The following is a 16068-nucleotide window of genomic DNA, read 5'->3' as shown; positions in this document are numbered from 1 at the left end:
TTTGTGGTTTTAAACCTTGTGTTAAAATTTCATAGATTTCTATTCACTTAAACTAAAGTTAGAGTGCGAAAACTAAAAGTATTCGGACGACGACGACGACGACGACGACGCAGACGACGACGACGACGCAGACGACGACGACGACGCAGACGACGACGCCAACGTGATAGCAATATACGACCAAAAAATTAAAATTTTTGCGGTCGTATAAAAAACGAAATGGCAAACATACAAAGCAATAATAAAAAAAAAGACTAAGCGAAACGAACCCACAAAAACTGATCCCAGGTGCTTCGGAGTGGCTAGCAGACCCCACTCTACCTGAATCCAACAACACAATTAATTCTTAGTCGGCGTTCCGCTCTAACAATGAATGAAATCAAAATAATCGCACTTGCCCTTCTCGATGGGAGAGATCCGTTTGCGCAAAAAATGCGTCCTTTTGCGCCACAACTTTTTTTCTCCAATGTTACGTTTGCGCCACCTGTTTTAAAATTACATGGTATCATTTCCGCCAAAAATAAAACATACGATTGTGCCAATAAGAAGAAAAATGACTTCCCTCCACCTTTTTCTGACTTGAAACCGGCAGTTTAGACGGCAAATGTTTCTTTTTCTGAAACTTCTTTCTTCTTACTGTTGCTGCTTGGGTGTTTCCTAATTTAATGTATGAAGTAGCTTGCTTGTAACTTCACTTTATTGTCCAAAAAGACAACTATTAAAGGATGAAATGCATAAAACAGTTCATTATAATTCCCCGTGGAATGTTCCTGCTCCATTACTATTTACGTGTTGCGGTAGATAGAGATACGGATGGTGGGAGCAAAGTACTGTGTCATCAACGTATGTGGCTAAAACATAATCAGCAAAAGCTTATACTTTCTTCTCTTTTGGCATATATCTTTTATCAAATATTCAGCAAAGCAATACGTTTTCTTCTCTCTCTGTACATGCAACTGTCAACTGCATTTCAAGTCATTTCTCTCCAGATGCTTATCTTCACGGTGAAATATCTCCGATCATATGATACTTTTTAAGCCAAAAATAGAAAGAATAAATATTAATCATTAATATTTATGATAGATATAAGTACAGGTAAATTGGCGCAAATGAGTTCCAATTATTGGCGCAAATGATACATTTGGAAAACAAAATTTGGCGCAAATGATACCCCTGAAAAACAGTAATTGGCGCAAAAAGACTGCTGCCTTCTCGATAATAATTTAATTAAGTGTGGTGTAATAAGCGTTCGACAACATCAGACATTGGACAAGGTCACGGTTTTCTCAAGAATATTGTATGTTCACCTAATCTACCCATAGCCACTGTGCACTGGCTGCTTTTAGTCTAGAAGCACGACTTATTTCAAACTTGAAATTGTTTCTGAACTAGCTTCCATTTGACGTAAGTAGTGCTACTCTAAGGTTGCATCGTGCAAATTTATAAACCAAGCTATTATTTCCAACTGATTTTTATCTTGCTTGGAATGAAAAGTCGCTGAATGAAGACACACGGGGGTTACTATCAAGCAGTGTCGTTAAATATTTGCAATATTAAAGACTTGTATCCAGAAAGTATAAGACCTGGATGCTTCATAATTGTATACAGATGCCTTATCTTACGAAGTTTTGCATCTGTCATTTGTCCATTGTCCATTGTCATTGACCTTGACCTCATTTTCTTGATTCAGTGACTGCTTGACATAATTTCTAGGTATTTTTGTGATGAGTATTATCATAACCTTATTTGGTATATGGGATCAATGCAAAGTCTACATGTATGTCAGACAAGGCTCACTAGATCTCCTTGACCTCACTTCATGGATCAGTGATCAAGATTAAGCTTTCACATTCAAGTTCGTAACTCAGATAATATATGAAAATTAGACAAAACTAGAGGCTCTAAAGAGCCTGTGTCGCTCACCTTGGTCTATGTGAATATGAAACAAAGGACACAGATGGATTCATGACAAAATTGTGTTTTGGTGATGGTGATGTGTTTGTACATCTTACTTTACTGAACATTCTTGCTGCTTACAATTATTTCTATCTATAATGAACTTGGCCCAGTAGTTTCAGTGGAAAATGTTAGTAAAAATTAACAAATTTTATGAAAATTGTTAAAAATTGACTATAAAGGACAATAACTCCTTAGGGGGTCTATTGACCATTTTGGTCATGTTGACTTATTTTTATGTATAACTTTGCTGTACATTATTGCTGTTTACAGTTTATCTCTATCTATAATAATATTCAAGATAATAATAAAAAACAGCAAAATTTCTCTAAAATTACCAATTCAGAGGCAGCAACCTAACAATGGGTTGTCCGATCCATCTGAAAATTCCAGAGCAGATAGATCTTGACCTGATAAACAATTTTACATCATGTCAGATTTGATCTAAATGCTTTCGTTTTTGAGTTATAAGCCAAAAACTACATTTTACCCCTATGTTCTATTTTTAGCCATATCAGCCATCTTGGTTGGATGGCCGGGTCATCAGACACATTTTTTAAACTAGATACCCCAAAGATGATTGTGGCCAAGTTTGGATTAATTTGGCCCAGTAGTTTCAGAGAAGAAGATTCTTGTAAAAGATTGCTAAGATTTACGAAAAATTGTTAAAAATTGACTATAAAGGGCAATAACTCCTAAAGGGGTCAACTGACCATTTTGGTCTTGGTGACTTATTTGTAAATCTTACTTTGCTGAATATTATTGCTGTTTACAGTTTATCTCTATCTATAATAATATTCAAGATAATAACAAAAAACAGCAAAATTTCCCTAAAATCACCTATTCAGGGACAGCAACCCAACAACGGGTTGTCCGATTCATCTGAAAATTTCAGAGCAGATAGATCTTGACCTGATAAACAATTTTACGTCAGTATCCGATTTGCTCTAAATGCTTTGGTTTTTGAGTTATAAGCCAAAAACTGCATTTTACCCCTATGTTCTATTTTTAGCCATGGCACCCATCTTGGTTGGATGGCCGGGTCATCGGACACATTTTTTAAACTAGATACCCCAAAGATGCTTTTGGCCAAGTTTGGATTAATTTGGCCCAGTAGTTTCAGAGGAGATTTTTGTAAAAGATAACTAAGATTTACGAAAAATGGTTAAAAATTGACTATAAAGAGCAATAACTCCTAAAGGGGTCAACTGACCATTTTGGTCATGTGACTTATTTGTAAATCTTACTTTGCTGAACCATATTGCTGTTTACAGTTTATCTCTATCTATAATAATCTTCAAGATAATAACTAACCAGATGCTCCGCAGGGCGTAGCTTTATACGACCGCAGAGGTTGAACCCTGAACGGTTAGGGCAAGTATGGACACAACATTCAAGCTGGATTCAGCTCTAAAGGACAAGGTACACTAAGGGCCGTATTTGGCCCCCTATTTTGTCAAAAAATCATGTTAATCTTATAAATGAACTGAGCATCATAAAATATCTTAATATATTTGTTCTTCATTACCACATGCCTAATTTGTCTTCTAGCATGGCAGAAACCTGATTTTGGGTTGGCTAAAGTGTGTTGATAACGTCAAAAGATAGAAAAATGTCCATTTGTGGACTGCAATCCTTCGTTTTTAAAGGCCTCCGCCAACGTGAGCCACAGTAATAATTAGTGATAAAGATGGCATACAAACGGGGTTTTACGATTATGAAAAGAAATTATTGGCTCACGTAGGCGGAGGTGCTCAAAAATTAAAAACATATCTCGTGAAAAAAACAACAATTTGTGTCAAAATAGTAGAATCGGATCGAAATCGGAGAAAGAGCTGAAAATATCCGCATTTGGCTGTTACGGCAGGAAACCCTCAACTAAAGCAAGAATACTTCGATAGGTGTTCTAGGTTTACAGTTGTAGGATTTTGCCATCATTCAGTTTCAAACTGTATTTTTTTATCTGTATATGAAGGTGGAGTATGTTTTATCGATTTAAATCAACACCTTATATAGTGAAAACATATGCACTCGGCACACACGATAAATAGAGGTTTCCAGATTTGCTACGTATCAGGTACGGTTGGTACGTAAAACAACCGTTGGTGTTGTTTGGGAGGTTTCATTTAATGCATGAGATTATTGTATGTATCATGATGAAAATAAAGAAACAAAATTGCATATCAGTGATAAAAACCTTAATCTTTTATTTTATTACGATTTCTCTGCTTCTAGAAAACCTTGCACGTGATTGTATACGATAAAATTTATTTTGTGCACAAGAGAATGAATCAAACAGTCCTTACTGGAACTGAGTTGCCTCGACCTTTATATTCTAAAAAAAGATTTGCGTTTCTGTATGGCTATGTTTTTGTTTTCTGTATATATTAAGAAAAGGATTAGAATAAAGAATGTTTTCTAAAACTCAAATATAAATTGGAATAATTAGAAATTACTTATTAATAATATCTTACTTGTACCTTACTGGTGTCGTTAATGACTACATAGACGGATCCAGGGGGAGGGGGCTTGGGGCCCGCTCCCCCTTTTCGTGGCAAAAATTTGGCTGATTATATAGGGAATCACTGAAGCACGGATGGAGCGCCCCCCTTTTATGAAAAGTTCTGGATGCGTCACTAAACTAGTACACGTGCTTATGGCAAAAATGAGTTCAAAATTGTGTTGATTTCTCATTAAAATAATTTTTTATTAATTAAGCTATCTTTTCGCGATCATTGGAGCAACATTTTTTCATAAAACGCAACACACATTGTAAAACCATCGATCTATCTTTTTCTTTATATTTTGTCACTGAACTTTTTAATAAAATTGTTGATTATATTAATTACTTAAAAAATAAATATAAATTTTATGACACTAACCAAAACCATTTTTTGAGTCGAAATATTCATCATCACGATGTTACTTCATCGTGTTCGCTTATTATTATTATGTCACTAGATATTGTTATTACATTAATATTTGTAAATATTGTCGTGAGTAAAATTGTGTATTGCACGTGCCTGGGAGTAGTAAAATATAATCTACGAGGGGTAATGTTAAACCAATATCCATCCATTAATCCTTTTGTCGTACAGCATTGCCAAAAAAACTTCATACAACATAGCGTATTTTGTTCACTGATAACGGCAATAATTTGACGCTATATTTACACTTCGTTTAATGCAATATGAATATGTCTTTCTAACACTTCGTAATGTTGTACGGAAAATACTATGATGCTATATAATGTCTTTTGCACCACTTACACGATTTATGGACTCAAAATTAAGGATCATTTTCATCGGTTGGTAAATGTTTCTATGTAATTTGTTCAGGTTTATATGAACTAGTATCATGAATACGATACTTCTTAAAATAGTTAACTCCAGTTTTTCTGAGTTTTCTCTCTCGGCTTACTGCGAAAAAGAGATATGAACAGTTGTGTTAATAAAAAGGGCATGTTTCTAAAATTTATAGAGCATATTGATTTTATGAGGTTTTTTTTTAAAGAAAAACTTTAAGCCCGACGGTAAAGATAATTGTCCAAAAAGGAAGGATGTCAAGTAAATACGATATCAGCCATATCTCTATGCATATTATTGTTCAAATTGAAGATGTAAACGACCTTGTATTTCTTAAAATTTCTTTCCGGACGTCTGAATTTTTTTTTATCTTTATTTAATTCTTCAACATATATATACAACAGATATATAGAGAATAATACATGGCAAAATCCGTATCATATGTCGTATCATCCCGAGACATCAATATCAGCCCAAGGGCCTTAAGGCCCGAGGGATGATATTGGTCGAGGGTGATACGGCATGTGTTACGGATTTTGCCATGTATTATACACTTTATCATATATTTCAACAGACGATTATTATATTATATGAACTGTTTTCTGATCCATAGCACTGGGTTACCTTCAGTTCTACTTTTGTCCTGTTTCAAAGGCCTTAAAAGAACTGCTCAATTACTTATCCGAAGCACCTGGGTTACCTTACAATTTGCGTGCTGTTGTTTTAAAAATATTTTGTTTATTATTGTATTAATTTGTGTGTTTTGTATTTTTCATAGTTGCATTTAGTGTGCCCAAAAATATGAATACTTGACGTTCGTGACGTCACATACAATATGAAAACTCGACGTTCATGACGTCACATACCAAACAATGACGTCATTCAAAAAATTTAGAGGAAAATTTTTCTTAAGCAAAAAAAAAACCAAAACTGACTTTATGTAAAAAAAAAAAAAAAAAAAAAAGTAGGGGTGTGATAAAGGGTAGGGGTGTGATAAAGGGTATGCGATAAAGGGTAGGGGTGTGATAAAGGGTATGCGATAAAGGGTGCGCATCAAAGTTGCGCGATATGGATTAAACAGCAGGCTATTTATCACATATGCAAAACTACTGTATTTTCTACTAAACATATGATAAATTACATATAACACAAAATTATCACAAGGCAATGTTATTTAAAAGTATAATGACATACATAATCAGTACAATAATTAGATATCAAACGTTTGACACCTTCGGTTTTTCTGTAACAGAGTATTAATTTTTAGAAAGTATGCCTCCCTCGACTTTTTTTTAATCTTCATTCAATATTCATTGACAAGGCTTTTAGACCTCACGCGTACAGACTGAACATGGATTTGGTTTTATATTAGTTTTGTCATTTTTCTTTTGTTATTAAGGTCAATTTATTTTGTTCAAATTCATTTTATTTGATCATGTTTTCTAAAAACTTACCAAAAGAAATACAAAACTTTAACATTTTACAATGATACATAAAGATATTACAAACAAAATTTATAAAGTTTTAAATTTGTTTTGTAATTTAGCTTCTTTTTATCTATGTAGTTTCACGGGGAAATAACTCTTAACTATAAACCTTTCGTACCACCGGTTACTTGCAACGGTTGCTTGAAAGCATAATCGAGTGGACACACTATTGTTTCCTACGAATACAAGAAGAAACCACATGAAATTAGTCCCAAATTACAGCTAAAAATTCTCAAAACAGTTCTGCATATGATTCCTAAAACATGTGTTGATATAAAGTGTATGCATCAATAATTTTCAAAAGTTTAATGACGGCTCCCACTTCGTACTACGGTTGGTACGGTAGCAAATCTGGAAACCTCTAATAGGCGTTTTGCAAGTGTCCCGTCATAAAAATTATAAAGCGAAAAAAGTTTAAATATTTTTTTCCCTGTTTTGGGTTCTTTGGAATAATGTGTAAATTCGAAACAAGATACCTTGGGTCGAGTTACGACTTTGCAAAAGACCACCGTCGAAAAGAACGAGTTATTTCTGTTTAATATTAACGTGAATCTTTTTTTGTTTCGAGTACACATCGTCTCATATAAAGGAATTTAAATTGCGAGGCAGTCCTGGGGAGGTAGTTAGCCCAAGTCCCAGATTTCTTTTTTCATTTCTATCATGACTTTACAGTATGCCTATAAATACATACATTTACCACATTTGAGACATTGTGGCAACGTAGTGTAGTGGTATCGCGTCGGCTTTTGACTGCCGCGATTTACGTTCGAATCCCACACAAAGCATACTTTTGTCCAAGACGTTTTCTTCAAATAATATTTCAAAATACTTCAACGAGATAGAATGGCTGGAGTATTTGTTTTGATTATAACAGCTATCAATTTAGTTGGTTGTCAATACACATTCTTTTTTAGTATTTTTCAATGGGATGTTTAGGGACATTCTTCACGGTTCTAGTCTCACTTACAGTGTTTCTATATATGCCACTGATTGAAGTACCTATCTATATACATCATGTAGTTTCAAACGCACATGAATTTTTAAGGGTGCAGCTTTTGTCAATGGATAGCAGACAGATGTCCTTACAAATAATTTTTGTATTTTAAAAGTTGAAATGATTAATAATAATGACATGATAAAAAGGTATAAAAGTAATCATGGCCAATCTGATCATTATGATATGTAACGTTTATATAATATATATATATTACTCGCAAACTCTTTTTCAATTTATAACTTTACATCTAACCCTGTCTTTTAACAAATATGAAATTGGCATCCTGAAAATGTAAACCATGGGTGCAACATAATGCAATACATGGACTGTCTTGTGTCTGTTCTCAGTAAAGGTTATAGTGATTTTGTTGTCTATCATTAATTCCGGGGGTTCTCTAAAATGCTGCATTTAACTGTGTTTTTATGTTTTTGGATTCAAGGTCCCGTGTTTGAATTGGTCTAAACGTGAGGTCTAAAGGTCCAAAATTAAACTTTGTTTAATTTTATCAAACATTAACATTGATGCCAAATATATCCGTGAATATATTTTTGTCTATCTTGGGCCCGCTTTCATATCGGTCTACAGTACAATGAGGCCTAAATGGTCCAAAATTATTTTTTATTGGTTTTACGAAAATAAAATTCTTGCGGTTCTTTTGATGAGCTGAATCTGTATGTGTATTAAGATATTTGATTTTGGAACTGGTTTTCAAATTGGTACAAATCAGGGTTCAAATTAAATTCTTCAACAAAAAAGTGAATACACGGGATACTTGATCTGTATGTTACCGGTTCGTGTTGCTTATTCTTTAGTTGTATATGTTGTGTCATGTGTACTTTTGCTTGTCTGTTTGTCTTTTTTATTTTTAGCCTTGTCGTTGTCAGTTTTTTTCAATTTATGAGTTTGACAGCAGTGATATTCCTAGTATTTAGGGGAAAGAGCTCAGGGCCCATGCAATTGAGAATAAAGTTCGTGAAATGTTGGAGTGTGGGGAAATATTTTAGTTTATTTATACCGGTGGCACACAGCACCAGCCGTTTGCAACTTTGAAGTGGGGTTTGGGGACTAGGTCCTCAAGAAAATTTTGGAAAATTATGTGCAAAACTCTGCATTCTGAAAAGGAATAAGTTATTATAATTGCGTAAATTGTGAACAAAATTCTAGAAATTTGCAAACAAAATACCACACTACGACACCAACAAAATCTTGCAACGATGTCTTTATGAAAGGATATACAACTGGTGATTTTAGAGCTGAAAATTGAGAAAAAAGAGCATATTTCTCTTTTGGACAGGGGCCCATAATCGGACCCTAGACTGTCCCTCAAGTATCTTTCGTCCCTTTTTTATGAAGTCTGATTTTAATGTAAATACTATAGGGCAAATATAAAAAAAAAAGAAGATGTGGTATGATTGCCAATGAGACAACTATCCAAAAAAGACCAAAATGACACAGACATTAACAACTATAGGTCACCGTACGGCCGTCAACAATGAGTAAAGCCCATACCGCATAGTGAGCTATAAAGGGGCCCGATAAGACAATGTAAAACAATTAAAAGGTTAATCATTATGTTTATGATGTCATGAGTAGGTCTGCATGAAGGTCGTTATAATTTCAAATTGAATAAACACTTTTTTCGTATGTCATGTTTATTTATTTATTTATTTATTTGCTATTTTTTTTTGGGGGGGGGGAGGTGGGTTGTTTGTTGAAAGTGAACACCAAGCTATTGTCATCAATTGTCGGACAGAGATTAATCTAAAACAGCACATTTAATTAGACGACAAAATACTATTAGAAAAATACAACATCAACGTAAATCATAAATGAAAAAGGTTGTTGCTATGCATTTATTACGGTTGCTAGGTAGTTTCCTAGCGAAAATAAACAAGCCAAACAAATTGTAAGATTTATACAATTGTCCTAAAAGTACCTAGCAATAGAAACATAGCTTTGGTTAACATATTATTGTTTACATAAGCCATGAACATATACCAAAGTCTACTGTTGCTTAATATACATTACTGTTGCTAAGGGCCATACTGGTTGTTAAGGTGTTGATAAATACTTGTTCAATTAATATAGATAAGCAAAACATTACTGCTTTAAATTTCCATATATATATTTTACAATTATACATTTTGATTCATATACATGATATAGAAAATACGTTTTTTTTTTGTAAGATAACGTTTAAAATAGCATATTATTGGCAGGTTTCAAATCTGTTGCTAGGCAACAAAAAAATGGGAATCACCAAAAAAAAAATGCCATTTTTTAAAGCTTCTATACTTAGTCTATTAAAAATTGTAAAATTTAATGTCTTTCAAGAGGGGGCCAATAATGGCCCTTATTGTACCTTGTCCTTTGGATTGTGATTAAATAGTTGACACAGCATAGGTTTCTGACACAGAATGAATGTGTTCTAATGAACTTAAAATTTTTGTTTCTCTTAGAGCAATTCACTATGCTGTTGAATATTAATCCTCTCAAAAAAATGTTTGAAGAAATTTTCTTTTTTATTTATGAAATTTCAAATGAGAAAAATTGAACCCAATTTTTTTAATCACATCCCCCTTTCCCTTATTCCAAAACTAATTTCAATTAAAATTTCTAATGGAGTTTGCAACAATAACTACTCATTTAAATACATCATAAAATATTAAGATGTAAAAAAACTGCTTGTTATCACTGAATGGTAAAGATTATTTTAATTTATCAGTTGGTAGTAAAAAGTGAATATACATTGTATATTGTATATAACAAAGATTTAAGTTGATTCTGGACAAAGAAAGATAACTCCAATTAAAAAAAAATCTTGCTATTGCACAATATTTTGCAATTAGATATTTCTTGCTTACTATTCTGGACAAAGAAAGATAACTCTAATTAAAAAAAAATTTGATATTTCACAATATTGTGCAATTAGATATTTCTTGCCATTGCGCAATACTGTGCAATTGAAAAGACTTGCTATTGCACAATACTTAATATAATAATTTTAGATCCTGATTTGGACCAACTTGAAAACTGGGCCCATAATAAAAAATCTAAGTACATTTTTGGATTCAGCATATCAAAGAACTTCAAGATTTCAATTTTTGTTAAAATCAGACTAAGTTTAATTTTGGACCCTTTGGACTTTAGTGTAGACCAATTTGAAAACAGGACCAAAAATGAAGAATCTACATACACAGTTAGATTTGGTATATCAAAGAACCCCATTTATTCAATTTTTGATGAAATCAAACAAATTTTAATTTTGGACCCCGATTTGGACCAACTTGAAAACTGGGCCAATAATCAAGAATCTAAGTACATTTTTAGATTCAGCATATCAAAGAACCTAACTGATTCATTTTTTGTCAAAATCAAACTAAGTTTAATTTTGGACCCTTTGGACCTTAATGTAGACCAATTTGAAAACGGGACCAAAAGTTAAGAATCTACATACACAGTCATGACAGTTAGATTCAGCATATCAAAGAACCCCAATTATTCAATTTTGATGAAATCAAACAAAAGTTTAATTTTGGACCCTTTGGGCCCCTTATTATGTTGGGACCAAAACTCCCAAAATCAAACCCAACCTTTCTTTTATGGTCATAAACCTTGTGTTTAAATTTCATAGATTTCTATTTACTTATACTAACGTTATGGTGCGAAAACCAAGAAAAATGCTTATTTGGGTCCCTTTTTGGCCCCTAATTCCTAAACTGTTGGGACCTAAACTCCCAAAATCAATACCAACCTTCCTTTTGTAGTCATTAACATTGTGTTTAAATTTCATTGATTTCTATTTACTTAAACTAATGTTATTGTGCGAAAACCAAGAATAATGCTTATTTGGGCCCTTTTTTGGCCCCTAATTCCTAAACTGTTGAGACCAAAACTCCCAAAATCAATCCCAACCGTTCTTTTGTGGTCATAAACCTTGTGTCAAAATTTCATAGATTTCTATTAACTTAAACTAAAGTTATAGTGCGAAAACCAAGAAAATGCTTATTTGGGCCCTTTTTGGCCCCTAATTCCTAAAATATTGGGACCAAAACTCCCAAAATCAATACCAACCTTCCTTTTGTGGTCATAAACCTTGTGTTAAAATTTCATAGATTTCCATTCACTTTTACTAAAGTTAGAGTGCGAAAACTAAAAGTATTCGGACGCCGGACGACGACGACGACGACGACGACGACGACGACGACGACGCAGACGCCAACGTGATAGCAATATACGACGAAAATTTTTTCAAAATTTGCGGTCGTATAAAAACAGCAAAATTTCCCTTAAATTACCAATTCAGGGGCAGCAACCCAACAACGGGTTGTCCAATTCAACTGAAAATTTCAGGGCAGATAGATCTTGACCTGATAAAGAATTTTACCCCTGTCAGATTTGCTCTAAATGCTTTGGTTTTTGAGTTATAAGCCAAAAACTGCATTTTACCCCTATGGTCTATTTTTAGCCATGGCGGCCATCTTGGTTGATAAGCGGGGTCACCGGACACATTTTTTTTAAAATTAGATACCTCAATGATGATTGTGGCCAAGTTTGGTTAAATTTGGCCCAGTAGTTTCGGAGAAGATTTTGTAAAAGTTAACGACGGACGGCGACGGACGACGACGGACGCCAAGTGATGAGAAAAGCTCACTTGGCCCTTTGGGCCAGCTGAGCTAAAAAGTAATCATCAACGAGTTGATTTTTTACTGTTTTTGAAGAAAAAAGATAAGCAATCGGTCAACAATATGTGGGTATGGAATGGCCGGAATGCGTACAAAGTCATGTCCAGCTGACCTCGAAAATATTTTCATGGTTCATTGGTCTATGATGTGACTTTATGGTTAAGTCTTTTTTTCAGATACTGTAAGCAGCATGTCAGCTATATTTGGACAACAGTGTATGGTATAGTTATAAGATGTAGATGGTCGTCTGGAAGCATTGATCTTAAATAAAACCTTTACTGATGTTTATTTGACAATATTAAGTTTTTGTGAATATGGCCTATTTCGCAGATATTATAGGCAACATGGCCACGTGCAATATATTTGGTTGTAAGGTGTACATAAATGTCTGACAGAGTTTATCTAGCCTTGACTTTAATAATTATTGATCAATGTTCATTTGTTTATGATTAGGTCTATTTCTTGAGAGCTATTCACAATAGGCTAACTTTATTTGGGTGTATGATAATTGTAAGGTGCACATATAACAGTGTTGTGTCACCATTGTATCAGGTAAGGGGTGTTTGTTTTATGGTTTACCCTGACACATTCTATTTGTGCCTGTCCCACGTCAGGAGCCTGTAATTCAGTGGTTATTGTTTGTTGCTGTGTAACATATTTGGTTTTTTTTTCAATCAAAAAACAAATATGTTCGTTTTCTCATTTGAATTGTTTAACATTTGTTAATTTCAGCTCTTTTAAAGATACTATGCAGTACGGGATTTGCTCATTGTTGAAGGATGTTTACAGACATATAGTTGTTAATTTATGTTTCATTTGGTCATTTGTGGAGAGTTATCTCATTGACAATCATACCACATCTTGTTATTTTAATGTCTGTCTTGCCTCTAAAACTTATCTAGCCTCCACCTAATTCCCATGGATGATGGATGTAAAGTTTATGCCATGCTTAGCTTGTAGTAAATCAAACATTAATGTTACAGACTTTCAACATAAGTTCAATCACAAGCAGTTAAAAAGGCTAAACATATCAACAGGTGCAGTCTTGTTACTGTTGTACTGACCAGAACATCAGTGTCCAAAGTAAGATGATGGATCGAGCACTAACAATCATGTTTAACCCCACAACCTGTCTTCATTGGAAGGTCAGGGGCCTGTATTTAAGTAACTATCTGTATTTGTTTTTTCTCTTATTGTTTTCACATCAGTAATTATGTGTTTTTTTCCTTCAAATTGTTTCATATTTTGTCATGTTGTGCCATTTATAGGTGACTATACTGTAAGAGCTTTTCAAGATTATAAGAAATACCCGAAATCAACATCTCCCTTAAAAATTGAACATTATAGAAATGGGAAAAGGGGAGTGTCATTCCAAATTTCTGGAAAAATAAAACGCTAAATCACAAATTCAATAAAACAATAAAACATTCTATCACAAATCCCATAACATGAAATCACTAATTTCCATCAGTTTAAAACTCATTTACAAAAATAAGAAAGACCCAATCCTGACATCTCGATAAAGGCCATTGTTCAAAGGTATCACATCAGTAACCAGATGCTCCGCAGGGCACAGCTTTATACGACCGCAGAGGTTGAACCCTGAACGGTTGGGGCAAGTATGGACACAACATTCAAGCTGGATTCAGCTCTAAATTTGGATTGTGATTAAATAGTTGACACAGCATAGGTTTCTGACACAGAATGAATGTGGTCTAATGAACTTAAAATACTTTTTTTTCCTTTGAGCAATTCACTATGCTGTTGAATATTAATCCTCTCAAAAAAATGTTTGAAGAAATTTTCTTTTTATTTATGAAATCTGAAATGAGAAAAATTTAACCCAAACCCCCCCCCCCCCCCATTTTTTTTTCACATCCCCCTTTCCCTTTTTCCAAAACTGATCTCAATTCAAATTTCTATGGAGTTTGCAACAATAACTACTCATTTAAATACATCATAAAATATTAAAATGTAACAAAAGGTGCTTGTTATCACTGAATGGTAAAGATTGTTTTAATTTATCAGTTGGTAGTAAAAGTGAATATACATTGTATATTGTATAAAACAATGATTTAAGTTGATTCAACTACTATTCTGGACAAAGAAAGATAACTCCAATCAAATGAAAATTTCTTGCTATTGCACAATATTGTGCAATTAGATATTTCTTGCTATTGCGCAATACTGTGCAATTGAAAATATTTGCTATTGCACAATACTGTGCAATTGAAGATTTCTTGCTATTGCGCAATACTGTGCAATTGAAAATTTCTTGCTATTGCACAATACTGTGCAATTGAAGATTTCTTGCTATTGCTGAATACTGTGCAATTGAAAATTTCTTGCTATTGCACAATACTTAATATAATAATTTTGGATCCTGATTTGAACCAACTTGAAAACTGGGCCCATAATCAAAAATCTAAGTACATGTTTAGATTCAGCATATCAAAAAAGCTCAAGAATTCAATTTTTGTTAAAATCAAACTTAGTTTAATTTTGGACCCTTTGGACTTTAATGTAGACCAATTTGAAAACGGGACTAAAAATTAAGAATCTACATACACAGTAAGATTTGGCATATCAAAGAACCCCAATTATTCAATTTTTGATGAAATCAAACAAAGTTTAATTTGGACCCGATTTGGACCAACTTGAAAACTGGGCCAATAATCAAAAATCTAAGTACATTTTTAGATTCAGCATATCAAAGAACCCCAAGGATTCAATTTTTGTCAAAATCAAACTAAGTTTAATTTTGGACCCTTTGGACCTTAATGTAGACCAATTTGAAAACGGGACCAAAAATTAAGAATCTACATACACAGTTAGATTCGGCATATCAAAGAACCCCAATTATTCAATTTTTTATGAAATCAAATTAAGTTCAATTTTGGACCCTTTGGGCCCCTTATTCCTAAACCAAAACTCCCAAAATCAAACCCAACCTTCCTTTAGTGGTCATAAACCTTGTGTTTAAATTTCATATATTTCTATTTACTAAAACTAAAGTTATGGTGCGAAAACCAAGAATAATGCTTACTTGGGCCCCTTTTTGGCCCCTAATTCCTAAACTGTTCAGACCTCAACTCCCAAAATCAATACCAACCTTCCTTTTGTGGTCATAAACCTTGTGTTTAAATTTCATTGATTTCTATTTACTTAAACTAAAGTTATTGTGCGAAAACCAAGAATAATGCTTATTTGGGCCCTTTTTTGGCCCCTAATTCCTAAACTGTTAGAACCAAAACTCCCAAAATCAATCCCAACCTTCCTTTTGTGGTCATAAACCTTGTGTCAAAATTTCATAGATTTCTATTTACTTAAACTTAAGTTATTGTTCGAAAACCAAGAAAATGCTTAATTGGGCCCTTTTTGACCCCTAATTCCTAAAATGTTGGGATCAAAACTCCCAAAATCAATTCCAACCTTCCTTTTTGTGGTCATAAACCTTGTGTTAAAATTTCATACATTTCTATTCACTTTTACTAAAGTTAGAGTGCGAAAACTAAAAGTATTCGGACGAAGACGACGACGACGCAGACGACAACGCCAACGTGATAGCAATATACGACGAAAAATTAAAATTTTTGCGGTCGTATAAAAATGTTTAAGGCATGTTTTAATCCCTCTAA

This window comes from Mytilus edulis, chromosome 6, assembly GCF_963676685.1.
Source record: "Mytilus edulis chromosome 6, xbMytEdul2.2, whole genome shotgun sequence".
NCBI classification, from domain to species: Eukaryota; Metazoa; Mollusca; class Bivalvia; order Mytilida; family Mytilidae; genus Mytilus; species Mytilus edulis.
Note: the sequence above shows the minus strand (reverse complement) of the source record.